The 17,860-nt window shown below is 39.9% G+C and overlaps 1 pseudogene; it reads left to right on the plus strand.

Moving 5' to 3' along the window:
* The first annotated feature begins 12,553 nt into the window (after window positions 1–12,553).
* On the plus strand, window positions 12,554–13,494 carry LOC139074637 (olfactory receptor 4A47-like; annotated as a pseudogene).
* The last annotated feature ends 4,366 nt before the right edge of the window (window positions 13,495–17,860 follow it).

The raw sequence follows: 17,860 nt of genomic DNA on the forward strand, positions 1-17,860 counted from the left end.
GTAAATATTTCATTATTTTTGATCCTGTTGTAAATTGAATTGTTTGCTTAATTTCTTCTTTGGGCTCTTCATAGGTCATATGGAAACTCAACATCTTTTCATTATAAAAAGCTCTCAGACAGTTGAGTATAGAAGGGATGCATCTCAATATAACAAAGGTCATACATGACAAAATCACAAATAACGTTTATCCAGCAGTGAAAGGCTGACGGCTTTCCCACTAAAGTCAAGAACAAGATAAGTGTCCACTCACTTCACTCCTTTTCAACAGAGTACTGCAATAAAAATTTCTGTGAAAGTTTTAGTTTCTACATGTAGATCATGTCATCTGTGGGGTGACATAATTTTACTTGCCTATCTAATTAATGTTTACTTAATATCCCTACATGTAACAGTGTTTATAATAGTAGCAACTCCCTCTCTTTTGGATATCAACTTAAATATCATCTTTTAAGAAAGGTCTTCTCTGATAACCTTATCCATAGTAGAATTCCTCCTATTATTTTCTGTCACATACCCTGTTTGCTGTCTTATATGCACTGAATAAGACTATAATTACTTAATTAAATTGTGTCCCCATTTTTCACCTGACCCTATTTTGAGAATATAAAATCAATGAAACCACATTTTACATAATTTTTTTCCTGTTTTATTAATTGCTGTGTCCTCAGTCATAGCAGAGTTTCTGGCATAGGAATTCATTAAAGAAAATTTGACTAAATTTCAGTCCAGAAGCTTCGTAGGAAACTCTCACTCCCTATCATACATCCTCAATTTCATCAAACAGGAAGAGACCTACACTTGCATCTTCAATAGAAGTAAAACTATTTTACTACTAAGATTTCTCTCCCCACCTGGCAACAGCCCAGCTCTTGAGAAAAGCCAAAACTCAGCCAATGAGAAGCCATTGACGCACTGAAATGTTATTTTCTCTCAATGGATATTAGTTTAGAACAGCCCCTACCTACTCCCCCCTTTCTCTTCAAAAACAGTTCCCCTCCTCTGTTTTCGGAATTTTCTTATTGTTTCCCAAATCATGCACATCTCAAATGAAATTCTTTTGGCTATTCAATGTAAAACTCATTTTGAGGGTAAAATAGTAGGTGAATTTCCCTTTAAGTTGACACTGACATAAAATAGGTGCTCTAATTTTTTAATGATTAAAAATTGGATAAATAATTAGTTACTTCATCTAACTTGGTGATAAAATTTTTAGCATATCTAACCACACTTCAAGGTAGAATAAGTTGATTATTAAGTAAAAGGAAAAGAAGCACTTGCTATGGCAAGTTGGAAAATACTTGTTAAATTAATCTTCACTGAAACAAAATGACGGGCCTGATATTTTATTCTTGACTGGAAATAGTCTCACAATGGTTCTAAAGTTATTTTTTTCTCCATATTATATCTTTCTAATCCTACTTATGTGATTTGGCTTAGTAGTATGTTTACATATAGATGTACTTTTACATCTATATGTGAAAATTCCCAGTGAATATAATTAAGCTAGAATTAATCTTGTATATACTCCAATTCTAAGACTCAGTGATAAATGTGGTTAGAAGGGATAAGATATCCAGTGATATTTGCCCCTGTTGGGAAGAAGATGCTGCCCTGCTAAGAACTGATATGAATTTTTCGGGAGGTCTTCTGTTCAGTTTAGAGCATGACATTGTTGACAAAAATAATCCACAATCAATCTGATGTGGATTAAGGCTGCCCCAACTAGAGAAGCCCAAGGTGACCTGGCCTACATGCCAAACTATATGACCCAGTGGACTTTTTTTATGGTATGAATTAGGACTGCCCCAGGGAGAGAAGCCCAGGGCATCCTCACCTACATGCCGATCTATATGGCCAGATTCGTATCTAAAGTTATATGACCACACAATAACCAGACCCCATCTGCACTGAAATCATTTAATGACTTTTTACATCATCTTTTCTTTTCTCCAGTAAAAATAAGTCACGTACCCATGCCTTATAAAATTAGCCCTAACCCTCAACTCAGGGCAGCAGCAGGAGCTCTGACTGCCCGTGGGTCCTGTCCCCATGCCAGCGGGAGCAGCAGCAGCTGCTCTGTCTGCCCATGGGCCCTGTCCCCATGCCAGTGGGGGCAGCAGAAGCGGTGGCAGCAGAAGCTCTGACTGCCCATGGGTCCTGTCCCCATGCTATTCCACACTATTCTCTAAATAAAAGAGCACTACTGCCAGATCTTGAGAGTCTAAGAAATCTTCTTTCGACTCCTCGGCTAACCAATCCCGCATCATTTCTGGTGGCCCATATGGGGAATTGCTTCATTGGCTTGTGAGCTCGAGTTCTGGTAAGTGCCCTTTTCTTCCTTGTGCCTTTCTCTTTTTCAAGGATGGATCTAGATTCACTGCTCCATCGGGAACTTTCTCGGACAGCTGTATGAATCCACGTTTGCTGCCCATGGCTACTCTATGGGGCAAATTGTGGCATTCAGCTTGAAGAGAATCAGTACCTTAAGCCTCAGGGTGATGGAGAATGAATTAATCCATTCCTTTCTGACTCTATCTCTAATAGACAAATTTTATGTGGGCACGGGTTGGCCACTTAAGTCATTAGGACGGCCGCCAATCTCCAAGACTCCCGTGGAAGGTTTCTTTTCCTAAGGCTGGATTGGGATCCCTCCCTCTGGCACCTGAGCATGCTCTGAACTGTGAGGAAAGTCCCACTTGGGACTCCAGTTCAAGGAAAGTACCAAACTCTAACCTTTGGTGGAGTATGGGAACCCCTTCTTGGGAGAATGGCTCCAGGATGCAGTTGGGTAGAATGTCCCCCAGACTGGCGGAAAATTCCTCACTGTCTTTCTCTTTCTCACTGTCTTTGTCCTTTTATCCTGGGGACCATTCGCCTGGCACCTATTACTGCCAGGCAGAATAGGGAAGATGTTCAAGGGATGCCCCCATCATCCCTTGCTACAGGAACCCCAATGGGGGGATTGTCGAGGTAATGGCTCCTTTTCTTTCTCCTTTTCTCTCGGGGACCATTCACCAGGCACCTGTTACTGCCAGGTATAACAGGGAAGGTATACAAGGGATGCAATGCTGGGGGACGCCCCCATCACCCCTTGCTATAGGAACCCCACAGTACGAACAATGGGTAGGACGCTGCCCTAGGTTCAGGGGGGATTTTTCAAGGTAATGGACCCGTTTCTTTTGTCTCTCTTGGAGTTACAATGGCCATTTTCATCTCCTTTTGAGCTTTGCGACTGGGAAACAAAGAAATCTTTAAAGAGTAAAAGGCTCCACCCCTGGGAGCCCCAACTTTGGGTTTCTGGGTCTGATCACCCCAGCAACCCTAAGTGGGGGTGCCCTCTCTTGACAGTTGACTCATTGAGTATTTTAGTCACCTACTGAGTCGGTTATGAGGGTAGGAGACCTGTGATTTATTCTGTGAACTGTCGTGCTAGCGTAGTGTGCCCCAGTATGGGAACTGTTGTGTGACTCTTATCTTGATAACCCTCTGGAAGAGGTCATGAGGGTGAGGTCTGATCTCTTCTTTTCCTTTCTTTGTCTGTTTTGCTCATCATCTCTTCTGTTGTCACCAAGTCGAGGTTAAGTTCAGGCTAGACCTGAGCAGAACCTTGACCTTCTGTAAAATTGGAAAAATAAGCCTTTTGCCAGGGATTTAACTCTCCAACCTGGCTCTGGGAGCCCCAGCCTCCAGCCAGTTCCAGGCCTTTGCCTCCTGCTTCCCTACCTCAACTTTGCTGGCTCAGAGACAAAGTGCCCAGGCTGAGCGGGACTTGACTAAATCTTATAACTATGTCAACACCCGCAATCGGCCTCTGCACACCCGCAATTGGCCTCTGCACCCTTTCTCCAGCTGCTGTCAGTCAGCCACTGGCTTTACCACCACGGGGAAGGCTCCTAAGCATCCCCAGAGACCCACCCTGTGGATGCGTTCTAACTCCATCTGGGAGAAAATTTGAGGGGTTTCTCTGTGCCTTTGTGATGCAGTTGGACAGGTAGATCAACCTGGAATGTAATTTGAGTTACAATCCAGTTTCTGGGAAATCAAGAGCAACTGTCCTTAGAAAATCCTTGCAAGACTGGAAATACAGCTCTAGAGGCAGTTCAGATTCCACCTAGTTCCTTTATCACGGAAAGGATTTTCATCTCCCCTCTCCAGGAACTACTATCTAGCCCATCACTAATTCCTAAGACTGATGGAAAAAAAAGAAAGAAAGAAAGAAAGAAAGAAAGAGTAGGGGAGAGGGAAAACAGCCATAAGCGTGCCCTTGCCAAAAATCTAGCATCTTGAGTGGCTCCTCCACAAATATTGGTAAAAAAAAACAATAGCTGTGCAGTCTCTGTGTATGTATGTCTTATGTATGTTATATGTGTGACATTTTTACCTCCGGATGGTATGGCCAAAATTAAGAGCTCGGTTTAATTGGCTTAAAGTAAGCGCTTACATAAATTCTAAATGCAGTAGAAATTAACCCAATGTCTTTCAAGTTAACTTGATGTGAATTAACCTTTGGTAAATGAAAGCTTGTTTAAGTTTGTTGGTTTGATTGAAAATAGTCTTCTTGTCAGAGTTGTCAGTGTTTGCCTATGATGCAGGCATGCAGCCTGGGTTTACTAGTCAAATAAGTTCACATTGTCTGTTAAATTCGTCAGCAAAATAATAGCTTTAAACGATGACCAGTTTTGTCTAATGTCTCATGAAGTTTTTGTGGGTACAATAACTGTTTTATGGTCTGTATACTTGAAAAAAATAAACAGCTTCCAAATTGTTTTGATAACAATCTTGAGTTTTGCCAAGTTAAGTTAAATGATAAAAATCTGAGCATCTGGGTCATTTTTGGATTGGATAGCACACAAGCATTACAGCTAAACTTATCTAAGTTATCTACTTTTGGCTTCTTATTGCAGAGAGGCTAAAAGTCTTTGGGTCTGTTATTGTAAAGCAGCGTGTTTCTAGAAATTATGAAGTGTTTAGAATGCTGGTATAAAAGACAATTCGTAATTGCTTACCTTTTTAGTGTTTACTATGGTCTGTTAAGGGTTAAAAGTTCTTATTAACCTATATAATTAAAGCTACTGGAAATTAATAAGGAAAACAGCTCTGTATTGAAGGAAAGTTAAAATGTGTGTTTTCAGTAAAGAGGGTATAAAGAATGGAAGTATTTTTGTTTGATGGGTTAAGAAAGATAAGTTTGTCCTAAAGTACTAGAAAGGAAAAAAGACATACTTTGGGACAAATTCTGAAGGCAAAAAGAAAGTTGTAGAAGGTTTGTGAAGGAGAAATTCTGAAAGGAGTTTTATGCCTGGTCAAGTAGACTAAGATTAGAGTAAATCCAATTAAGTGAATGAGTTTTAATGTTAAAAATAAGCTGGTACAGAAATTAAAATTTGGTTTTCTCTCAAAGCATAGTTTTCTTGAACTTTTGGCCTGCTCTAACTCTACCTAAAAGACAGAAAATCTATGTTTTGTTAAAATAATTTCCTATATTCAGAAAGAAAGAGGTCTCTTCTAAAATTTTTTGACGGTGTTGTTTGCTCTTGACTGTCTCTGTTGTCACTTTGAATGGATGCCTGAGCATTGTTTAACAGTGAGCGTTGTTTCCTATTTGAACAAGCATTTTAAAAACTTTTGATATTTTTGACAAGCTTCTCCCTCAAAAATATTCAAATCCTGAATGAAGACTTTCTTTTGACCTGGTAGATGGAAGAAGAATTTCTCTGAGGATTTTCAGAGGGCCCCTGAGACTTCTCAAAGAAATTTGCTCTCTTCCTATAAGGAGGAAAATACTAAATTAATTAGGTTTATTTGGTTTATTAAATTACATGGGAAGCATTGTCAAATAAGCGATGATAAACTTTCTTATGTGGTATTACGTGGGTGAATGTTATTAATATACGTGTCTTAACATTATATAGCATTCCTAAAATTCTAATCTGTTCTGGTTATCAGTCATAATTCCAGTTATTATCTTAAAGTGTTATATGTCACAGAAATAGCCAAGTTTCTTTGTCAATTGCCCTTTTATTTTTTTTTAAAGATTTTATTTTTTCCTTTTTCTCCCCAAAGCCCCCCGGTACATAGTTGTGTATTCTTCGTTGTGGCTTCCTCTAGTTGTGGCATGTGGGACGCTGCCTCAGCGTGGTCTGACGAGCAGTGCCATGTCCGTGCCCAGGATTCGAACCGACGAAACACTGGGCCGCCTGCAGCGGAGCGCGCGAACTTAATCACTCGGCCACGGGGCCAGCCCCTGTCAATTGCCCTTTTGAGTCTTTTGTCCATTTGCAGATAGTTGCTGTTTTACTGTGATGCTTTTTGCTTTTGCAAATATGTTTCATCTCCAGAGAAATTCCTGGAAAGGATTCTGACACAAGGGTTCTAAACTACAGGTTTCTGATAAACTTTCAGATTGTAAAACTGAACTGGGTAAGAAATTACAGAATTCTAACAGAAGTTAAGCTCATAGATCTGCTAACAGAAGATTAAGCTCAAGAACTGATTATACAGGACTGTGTGAACTGATGAGGATGATTATAATTTTTTATGACTTCTGTTTGAAATATTGCTGAGTTTTGATGTTTTGTTTTGTTTTCTCATGTTTAAGGAAATCTTTCTTTCTTTTCTCTTATGCTAACTATGGCTTACAGCAATTTAGTGAAATACATCTTTATGAGCAAAACTGAAACATTTGTCTTTTTCTCCCGACCTGATCCCTCCAGAATTTGGAAACTCTTTGTGAGTACGGTTATTTTGTGGCAATATAGTTATTTGCATAAGTTCAATAAGAATTTGGTCTCCTTATAACAGGACACATTGGTTATCTTACCAAGGCTTTGACTGGAATGTCATATTTGAGAGAAATATACAGGCTCAGATATGACAACACAGCTTTTCAAGAACAAAGATTGGACTTTCTGGAACTGAAGCCACTTGGAAATATGGGCCTGGTACCTTGTTTACAGAGATTCTGGCAATCTTACCCGGTAAGTAGGAAGCTTGCTTATCTGGCAGGTGCAAGGAACCTCAGAATATTTTGGAGGACCTTGAGAAGAGAGAAGTCCACCCAAATCTGGAGGTACTGCAGGCAAAATCTGATGGCAAGTCCTTGGCTTGGCTTTTGTGGCCTCAAGAGGCCTTACAGTTCAATCTGAGATTCCTCATAAAAAAAAAAAAATTCCAGCAAAGCAGATTTTAAAAAGCCTGTATAATCAATTGGTATTCTTGCTGCACTTATGTAAATAATTGGCAGACCAGTTAATCTTAATTTGGCTATCTTTTATAAAAATGAGGGTGACTTTAGAGAGAAAAAATTATGTTTCAGTAGAAGGTATAGTACACATTCATGGATATTAGATTCTAGCTCTTCTCGTCTGCAAGATTCTTCTGTTACTAATCATAACGTTTCCTTGTAGCCATCCATCTCTGATACCTGGGAGTTCCCTGGCCACAAGCAAACCTTTTCCTTCAACACTACTGCCCAAATACTAACTAGATTTGCCTTGTCACAGGTGGATCATAAACGACAAGTTCCAAAGGTAAAGTGCCCAACTTATTGATACACACAGGATGGACTATATCAAATTTGGGACGAATATATTTTGCTCACTCCTGCTAGTGATCAACTCAGTAGAACTCCACTCTATGTTGGGAACAAACCAATAACATCTGTGATACATGGCCTAATAGCACCCGACCTATGGGAAAATTCCCTGTCATATGTGTTCTCATATCATAACCTTAAAAAATACTGATTGGTTTGAGACTGACTGGGATAGATGGCCCAGCACGTGTTGGTTAGCCCCTAATGGCACTCAGTGGCTATGTGGCTCCAACTTATGGCCTTGGCTGCCACCTGGATGGATTGGACGATGCACTCTAGGCTTTGTCTGGATGCAAGGTAGAACTACATTTACTATATCTCCTCCTGCTAACCTACCCAACCTGCAACAGCGCTGGACCTGCTCTGTCTTCCACTGGTATGACCACGTTGCCTCAATTTTCCTTCCCCAGTTAGGAATTGAAAGTGTCATCTGGCCCATGGAAACTCTAAACAACTTTACTATGAAAGCATTAAAATGATACACAGCATAGCCTTTTGCTGCTTGATTTAGAAGTATCCCAAATGCGTAAGGCAGTCCTCCAAAACTGAATGGCACTGGATGTCTTGACAGCAGCACAGGGGGGCACCTGTGCCATTATAAAAACTGAATGTTGTGTCTATATTCCTGACTACCATCAAAATATCTCCGGCTTCCTATCTGATATGAGCCACCAAATTAAGTCCATGTCTGACCCTCCCCTATCTCTAAATGACTGGTTGAACTCCTGGTCAGGACCAGGTTTCTAGACTACTACCAAAATCTTATTCATTGGGTTAATCATATTGCCAGTATTTCCTATTATAATTTGTTGTCTGTTTCATTGTTTGTCTTCCGCATGTCAACAAAGTTTCACCTCCTGGGCCACCTCTCATCAAATGATTCTCTCGTCTCCAGAGGATCTGTACACCTTGTCAGGCTTGGACTCCACGGGTGCAGCCTTCCGGTCCACTGAACTTCCTACCTATACCTATGGCCCCATTTAGGGACAGCTCTACGACCTTGTACAGCCGGAAGTAGTTACAGAAGACTGACCGTCGTCCATATCCCCAAAAGATTTCGGGGCCAAATGGGTTCAGGGGGGGTTTATGATGTGGATTAAGGCTGACCCAGCTAGAGAAGCCCAAGGTGACCTGGCCTACAGGCCAAACTATATGACCCAGTGGACTTTTTTTATGGTATGAATTAGGACTGCCCCAGGGAGAGAAGCCCAGGGCATCCTCACCTACATGCCAATCTATATGGCCAGATTCGTATCTAAAGTTATATGACCACACAATAACCAGACCCCATCTGCACTGAAATCATTTAATGACTTTTTACATCATCTTTTCTTTTCTCCAGTAAAAATAAGTCACGTACCCATGCCTTATAAAATTAGCCCTAACCCTCAACTCAGGGCAGCAGCAGGAGCTCTGACTGCCCGTGGGTCCTCTCCCCACGCACCAGCTCTGCCTGCCCATGGGTCCTGTCCCCATGCCAGTGGGAGCAGCAGCAGCTGCTCTGTCTGCCCATGGGCCCTGTCCCCATGCCAGTGGGGGCAGCAGAAGCAGCGGCAGCAGAAGCTCTGACTGCCCATGGGTCCTGTCCCCATGCTATTCCACACTATTCTCTAAATAAAAGAGCACTACTGCCAGATCTTGAGAGTCTAAGAAATCTTCTTTCGACTCCTCGGCTCACCGATCCCGCATCATTTCTTTAAATGAAAATTTGGGTGAGTTTATTCTGAGCTTAAATTTTAGGATTATAACCCGGGAGAGTCTTTCCACAAAGGAACAGAGCACTCCAAAGAAGTCGGGGTACATAGGGCAGTTATATACCCTCAAAGAGGGTGTTTCACATATGATTGAAATGTCCCTCCCACAATAATCACAAGATTGCCCTGTCTGCACAGCACTTGATGGACACAGCAGGTAGTGGGTCTGCTATCTTCATGGGTGTAGCAGGAGGCAAGTCTATTGTCTCGAGCTGGGTGGTCACAGGTGAGCACAGCAATCAGTTTCTAGCCTAAGAAAAGATGCTTAATCCTTAAGGAGACGCCAATGTTGGGAGGGGGAGGGAAGTTGCACCTTTACCTGAAGGGCCTGTGTTCTTGCCATAGGGAAAATCTAAAGCAGATATACAATGCATGCTCAATGGCTCCAGTCAGACCCTTTTGGAAAGACGAGGTCAGGCCAAATTAGATTTATATCAAATGGCTTCCTCATATATTCCAATATATCCTATTACTTGCCATTTTTATTTGACGACATAAATAAAAGCTCAAGCGCGTGTCTCCAGATCGCAAGTCAAAGAGTCTGGCTATACCAAAATGACAGACAGAGAAGGGCTAAACAATTGAATGGAATTTTTCTATTTCGAAGCAACTCCAGAACAATTTCCTGAGAAATGGCTATTTGTTACCCTTCTATGTAAACATAGTATTTGCTTTCCTTTTTGATAAATTGTCCTAATATTGACAAATAAAAATGGCAAGCAATATAACATGACTGACAAACGTTAATGTACAACTGAAATTTCACAAGATTGTAACCTATCATTAACTCAATTAAAAAAACATGGCAAGCAATAGCATATATTGGAGTATATGAGGAAGCCATTTGGTATAAACCTAATTCAGCCTCACTTTGTTTTTTCCAAAAGGGCCTGACTGTGGCTATTGAGCATGCACTGTATATCTGCTTAGACATTTCCCATGGCCAGCACAAAGGCCCTTGAGATAAAGGTGCAACTTCCCCCCACATTAGCATTTCCTTAGGGATAAGCATTTTTCCTTAGGCTAGGAACTGATTGCTGCACTCACCTTTGAGCACCCAGCTCACCTGTGACCACTCAGCTGGAGACAACAGACTGCCACCCAGCTGTGTTCACTGAGACAGCAGACCTACCTGCTGGGTCCATCAATCGGCTGTGCCGACAGAGCAGTCTCGCGACTGTTGTAAAAGGGACATTTCAATCCTACGTGAAACATCCTCTCTGGGGTTATATAAACACTCTGTGCACCCCACTTCTTTGGTGCCCTTTCTTCCTTTGGGAAGAAAGGCCCCGGGTTATAATCCTCAGATTTAAGATCAGAATAAACTCACCCAAATTTTCATTTATAGATTGGTTATGGATTATTTTCGTTGACATGATAAGTTTTTGTTTTTTTGTGTGTGCACCATGGAAATCCTGTTAAATAATCTACAGTGCAAATGAAAATGAACTTCAGAATAATCAGGTGACTCCATGGATAAAATGGACAGATAGCCAAATGAAACAAAATATATCCTAAGGTAATAATGCAACTTTTTGTCCTCTGTTTTCATACTGGATGAAAGAATCCTAGGTCCCTATGAGTGAGTTAAAAAGTTTTCCTTGAGATTGTGAACAAGTCTTCACATGGTAAGAGTAACAGTAAATAGTGGCAACTAGTCTTCACAAATGTGTGAATTTCCTCATTATGTGATAAATTAAATCACTTTGAAATAAATCAAACATATTCCAAATCTAGTTTTATCATTTAAATATGTGGGGAAATTAATTAGATGCTCTGAGCCTCAATTTCTTCAACTATGAAATGGGTATTACAGTTCTTATTGCTACAAGTATTTTATGTGATACATTAAATTGTGAATTTGTGATGAGAATCCACTCTAGAAATTTTGAGCAGTGGAGTGATATAATCAGAATAAGATTTTTTTTTTTGAGGAAGATTAGCCCTGAGCTAACTACTGCCTGTCCTCCTCTTTTTGCTGAGGAAGCCTGGCCCTGAGCTAAGATCTGTGCCCATCTTCCTCTGCTTTATATGTGGAATGCCTACCACAGCATGGTGTGCCAAGCAGTGCCATGTCCACACCCGGGATCCAAACTGATGAACCCTGGGCCGCTGAGAAGTGGAACGTGAGAACTTAACCACTGTGCCACCCGGCCGGCCCTGGAGAATAAGATTTTGAAGAAGGACCATTTGGGCTCCCTTAGGGGATGAAATTGTTGGAGGGCAGAATAAAAGTGGAGAGACTTGACAGAATGCTATTACAGTGGCCAGAAAGGAAATGGGTATTGGGAAATGATCAAATTTGTGATATGTTAGCAACTACAGTCAATAAGATTTGTTAAAAGTATCACTAAGTAATGTGAGATTAATAAAGGAGTGAAGGATACTATGATTTTTATTGTCTGAAAAATTGCTTAGAAGGTGGTACTATTTAATGAGATAAAGAACACCTATGTTTACTGTATTAAATTAAAAAAATTAGTTTTATAAATCCTAAACTGAAAGCCAATTGGAGGTGCCCAAAATTGGAGAGGTTGCATATACAAGTTTGCAAATTAAGGCAGAGATAAGAGTTGGAGACTCAAAATTGGAGTATTTCTGCATTTAAGGTCATGAAAAGGAGGAATATCCATCTAAAGTCCCTAACAAAGAGATCTCAATGAGGTCTGAGACAATCCAGGATACTGATCTTCCATTCACAATCTGATCTACTCCCTTTGAATATTAAAATTACCTTCAATGGTTCTCAAATCTTATGCTTTTCTGGCTTTATGAATGATGTACCTTTTCATGAATTCCCTTCCTAACTTCTCTTGTTCTTTCAATTTTCCTTTAAAACTCAGCCAATTCATTCTTTCCACTGGAAAGCTTTCTCTGATTCCAGATTGATTCATGTATTCCTACACTGTGATCTTTAGCAATGTGTGTATATTCTTATAATGACACTTATTACATTGGCTTGGAATTGACTCATTCCCATTATGTATCATATCTCTGAGACTGGGGAAATATGTCTTATACAACTTGGTGATGACAATCTCTGTGATACATTTGACATAAATAGATACTCCATACACAGGTTTTTAAATGACTGTATTAATTTAAAAAATAGGAAAAAACTTCTAATATATTTAAAACATTTCCTCCTTGTTTTACAGGTAAACTGCTTCTAATACCTGAAGTGAGAACCAATAAAAACTAGATGGACCCAAGGAACAATGTGACTTACTTTATCCTCTTGAGCCTGATACAGAATCCAAAGAAGCAGAAAGTCCTGTTTGTTACATTTTTGCTCTTTTACATTTTGACCATGGTGGGCAACATTTTCGTAATCCTTACTATGACTGTCAGTAAGACCCAAGACTCCCCTATGTACTTCTTTCTTGCTAGTCTATCATTTATAGATGTCCTTTATTCCTCTTCCATTTCCCCTAGATTGATTTCAGACTTGTTCTTTGGGGAAAATATCATATCCTTCCAATCTTGTATGACTCAGCTTTTTACAGAGCACTTTTTTGGTGGATCAGATGTCTTTCTTCTGTTGGTGATGGCCTATGACCAGTATGTGGCCATCCATAAGCCCTTGCATTATTTGGTTATCATGAGGCAATGGGTGTGTATTTTGCTGCTAGCAGTCTGTTGGGTTGTAGGTTTTTTGCACTAATTCAACTTAGCACTATTTATGTGCTCCCATTCTGTGGCCCTAATGTCATTGATCATTTTTTGTGTGACATGCACCCCTTATTGAAACTTGTCTGTACTGACCCCTATGTCCTTGGCCTCTTAGTGGTGGCCAGTGGAGGACTGATCTACACTATTTTGTTTCCGCTCTTACTCATCTCTTATGGTGTCATCTTGCATTCTCTAAAGAACCCTAGTGAGGAAGGGAGATGGACAGCCCTCCAGACTTGTGGTTCCCACATCACTGTGGTTGTCTTCTTTGTTCCCTGTATTTTCATGTATGCAAGACCTGCTAAGACCTTCCCTATTGACAAATCATTGAGTGTGTTTTATACAGTAATAACTCCCATGCTGAACCCATTCATCTACACTCTGAGAAATTCAGAAATGACAAATACTATGAAGAAGCTCTGGAGAAGAAAAGTCATATCTAGTAGTAAAGAAGTTTGGCATGCACCATGAAGAATCATTTGGCATTATGGCCAATCTCCTTGGGTGTAGAAGTCTTCTTAAATCTGATGAAAACTTCTCTTTTCTCCAAAGGATTTATGATAATTATAAGTAACTAATGAACTATGTGTTTTTGCTATTAGTAGCAGTTTTCCCTGACACAACGTAATCTCTATGATGTCTTGTTTGTTACTGTAGCTAGAACGGTAAAATGTATGTATGGTAGGGATTCAATGGATAATATGTAATGAGTCAGTCCATGAAATATCTATGGAGTTATGCTAATTTTTTATTAATTTCTGCATTTACTTCTGTTATTTCTTTCTCATTCTTGGTTTTATTTTCAGTCAGATTCTTGTCCTTTATCTTCATTCTTTTTATTGTATTAGTTAAAATATTTAATGCCATATAGACTATGTTTTTAATTCAATTTAATATATAATGCAAATTTCACACTTGTACTTTTATATATAAAAAGTGAAATGTAATAGAGAATGTTAAATATTAAAAATAGAATCCACACAAAATGGTATAAGTGTAGAGTAAACCTCCCACCCATCCCTCAGCTGAGTCTCCCAGTTCTTCTTTAGATGCAGTCTCCATACTCTGTTTCCAGGATTCTTCAAGTAATAATCTTTTCCATAAATCATGCCATAAAATCATACTGTTTTGAATGCAGCTTTTTATTGTTTGGACATTTATTTGGTTGCTGTATATCTTTGACTAGTTTCTCAAGCTCTCATAAAGTTATTTTAGTTTATTTGTTTTCCTCATGTTTGTGGGGAACCTACGGCCTGGACCATCCTCATCTGCCATCTTTCTCTGGAGGTAATTTATTCAGGCATTTCTGGGAAGTATCCTTCATAGCTAAAGTTACGAGAATTATGAAATGCTGAAATTTTGATAAATCATGCAAAGCAAGCTAACTGTCTTTGCAAGTACAAGTTGAAATATCTGGGTACATAGGAAGGTTTTAGGTCTACATTCTCCTTATTCTTTTTCATACTTCCTAATCTTCTGCTACATCTGAGCTGATTATTTCTGTCTCCTTCTTCTTCTGGAAAGGTTTATCCTTTATTCTTGCCTCGTTATTTTGACTAAAACTCAATGTTATTGTTATCTTAACTATTTATTCACATTGAAAGACTTTTTTTATGGTTTTCTGTGTGAAAGAGATTTTCTGTATCATTTTTGAAAGCATATTTTGGGGAAATTGATGATAGGATATAGTATATTAGGATAGTTTCAAGCATATTGTCTGATGTCTGAGTAAGACAATCCTGAGATAAAACTTAGTGTTTATACTTATAGTGTGAATTTTGGCAAAACACAACAGCTTAAGGATTCAGTGAAAGAGTAATGATAGAGATATTATCAGGATCAAATAAATAATCCTTGTAAAGCTCTTATTTCCACTGTATGCTTAATAGATGTTAGTTATTATGATTGTTTTTTATTACTAGAGTCTGAAAGTTTAACAAAAATTTTCTTTAATCTAATCTTTTCATGAACTTTTGAAGGAATGATACTCTGTATCTTTCTGTTGTGAAGAATATTCTGAAAGCATACTGTTATAAGCTCTTGAGTACCAGAATGATTTCCAACCTCCTTAGCCTTTACTCTACCTCTGTCTCTTGGTTTTCTAATCTACATTTGTCCAGAGCCTCCATGTTCTTGGCCCTGATCCATTGTGGATATGATTTTCTCTTAACAAATCCTTTTTGAGTGGTAAAAGGGTCATTTTACTATGAATGTGAGGTCAACAGAGCAGGCAACTAGAATATGAACTGAGAAATTAAAGGAGTTTTTTTTTTTTTAAAGAAGATAGTATGGTGCAGTGGTTAAGAGAAGGCTCTGCAGTCAGATTTCCTGGGTTTGAACATGGCCTGGGGAATTTTTTTAAAACTCTCTATTGCACATTTTCTTCATCTATAGAAAAACAGTAATGATAGCACCTCTCCCATAGAGTCATTGAGCCACGTAAATGAGTTAATATTTGGTAAGTGCTTATAACAGTGCCTGACACATAGAAAACATTATAAAAATGTTTTTCAAAATCAAAACTAAAAAAATTGTTGACTTGTGTTGACTCAATTTCCAGATGGCATTGGATCTTGCCCTGTCATTGTCTTCTTAGGTGAAAAAAAGGTACCCTCTTGCATGACCACTCACCCCAAATTGTGACCAACATATTTTTTTTCCCTTGAAGTTCAAGCAGTTGTGTATGGACTCAGAGTCTTTATTAAGCCACAGGAAGTCCTATAAGCAACAGAGTTACAGATAATGTGGAAGCGTTTTGTACTCTAAAGTCAACTGAATTAAGATTGTATTCCATCTCACTAGTTAATGCATAGATGTCCCACTCTCAGAGTCTCATTTTAATCTCAGTCATTAAATATAACAAAATGGTAGTACATAATTCATAGGGTTAATTTAAGCATTAGCTGAGATAATATATTCAAGGCATCCAGGACAGTGTCTGCTGCTCACTAGGTGCTTAATTACTGTCACTGTACTTGTTGCCCCCTTCACTTCTACATCAGTGTCTAATTTGTAGGACTTTTTTGAACACTATGATTTTCTTTTTTTGGCATTAAGTGTCTTTTATTTTGGCAACTGATAATGATAATAAATTGCAGCAGTAGTTGTCATTTTCATGCCTTTGTTGGCAAAGTAAAAGGTTGGCCAATGACAAACATCTGTGAGTTTTTCAAGACTTGGGTTGTTGGACGAATAAGGGAGATAGAAGATGAAATTATTTGCCTGGCTCTTTGCACTGGGGGCTGTTTCTATCCAGACCACCCTCCTCACTGTGACAGTGGCTTTATTACATTTTCTGGAGGCCCAGCAAACTCAAAACTTCCCTTGCAGTTAAATGCAGATGTGTGACTAGCTGCTACGGTGTGGATCTCTGATTCAGACATCGGCAACTTGCAGAAGAAGGTGTAGGGGAAGAAGACATTTCCTCTTCCCAAATGGGGGTTCGTCTGGCCGGAGAACGAATTAAATTCACATGAGACAGAATAGCAAGAGAAAATTAAACAAAGCTTTATGAGGAGCCATGGCCCGGGGCCTTTCTTCCCGAAGGAAGAAAGGGCACCGAAGAAGTGGGGTGCACACAGTGGTTATATGCCCCCAAACGGGGTGTTTCACATATGATTGAAATGTCCCTTTTACAGTAGTCACGAGGCCGCTCTGTCAGCACAGCGCTTGATGGAAATGACAGATAGGTCTGCTGTCCCAGTGAACGCCGCAGGGTGGCAGGTGTGTTGCCTTAGGCTGAGGGGGGTCACAGATGAGCGTCACAATTGGTTCCCAGCCCAAAGAAAGATGCTTGATCTTTAAGGAGACGCCAACGTTGGGAGGGGGAGGGAAGTCACTTACAGGAGGTTACCAGAGAAGCACAATAAAATGCAGATTTAAGTCCTTGCCTTTGGTATTGATTAAGAGTTTGTGGAGAGAAGGTCATCTCCTTTCTTCTTTCTGCTACAGAGAGGGAGGCACATTTTACAGATAGAGATTTACCTTACAAATGTAAATATGTCCTAACACAGGGCAAGTTCCATTCTCAGAGCCTCCTTCCCTGTCCCAGTTTATCAAAAGCAATCAGCCTCAGATAATCCTGATGCCAAAGACACATATCTTGGGGTGGCCAATTCCAAGTCCCCACAAAGGTGAGAATGGTGGCAGAAGCAGCCAGCACTCAGGGCAGCAGTGGTCACAGGGCAAGCTGTGGCATCAGTGGGGCACACAGGGCCGTGGCAGTTTTCCCAGTGGACTTATAATGGTGGGCCCAATGCCATGGCACATCCCTCATCAGGCCACTTCTGGACACTCAGTACTGGGCGTGGTTCCTCTTCTCCCAGCCCTCTGATGAATTACTCAGTTATTCTTTAATGAGTCCCTTTTCAGGAGAATCAGCCATTGCCGATTTCTGTTGCATGCAAATAAGTGCCTTGACTTCTGACTAGTTTTATTCTTTCAGGATTCTGCTCTAATAATCAGACTTCCCTGGGAAGCCTTCTTGGATGTGCCACCTGGGCTGAAGGCTCTTCCTTTGTTTTTTTCAGCTCTCTGCCCTTACCACAAGTATAATCTGAATCTTTCTATTAAAAGTTTGCATTTGCTTGTGCCCCACAGACTGTAAACTGATCAAGGAGGATGTCACAGTGCTCGACTCACACTCAGTAAATGCAAACTCACTCAATAAATTCTCTGATGAATAGATGGTTGAATGAACGACTTCCCAATGACCACTGCAGACCAATTCATTTAGGGGAATGGAGGCGAGGTACAAGGGCCTGAAAGCTTTGTGTGTAATTGCAGTCTTTTTTTTCAATCAAACAAATATAAGTTTCGTAGGGAGTCCATCCGGGAT

The sequence above is a fragment of the Equus przewalskii genome, chromosome 11 (genome assembly GCF_037783145.1).
Source record: "Equus przewalskii isolate Varuska chromosome 11, EquPr2, whole genome shotgun sequence".
NCBI classification, from domain to species: domain Eukaryota; kingdom Metazoa; phylum Chordata; class Mammalia; order Perissodactyla; family Equidae; genus Equus; species Equus przewalskii.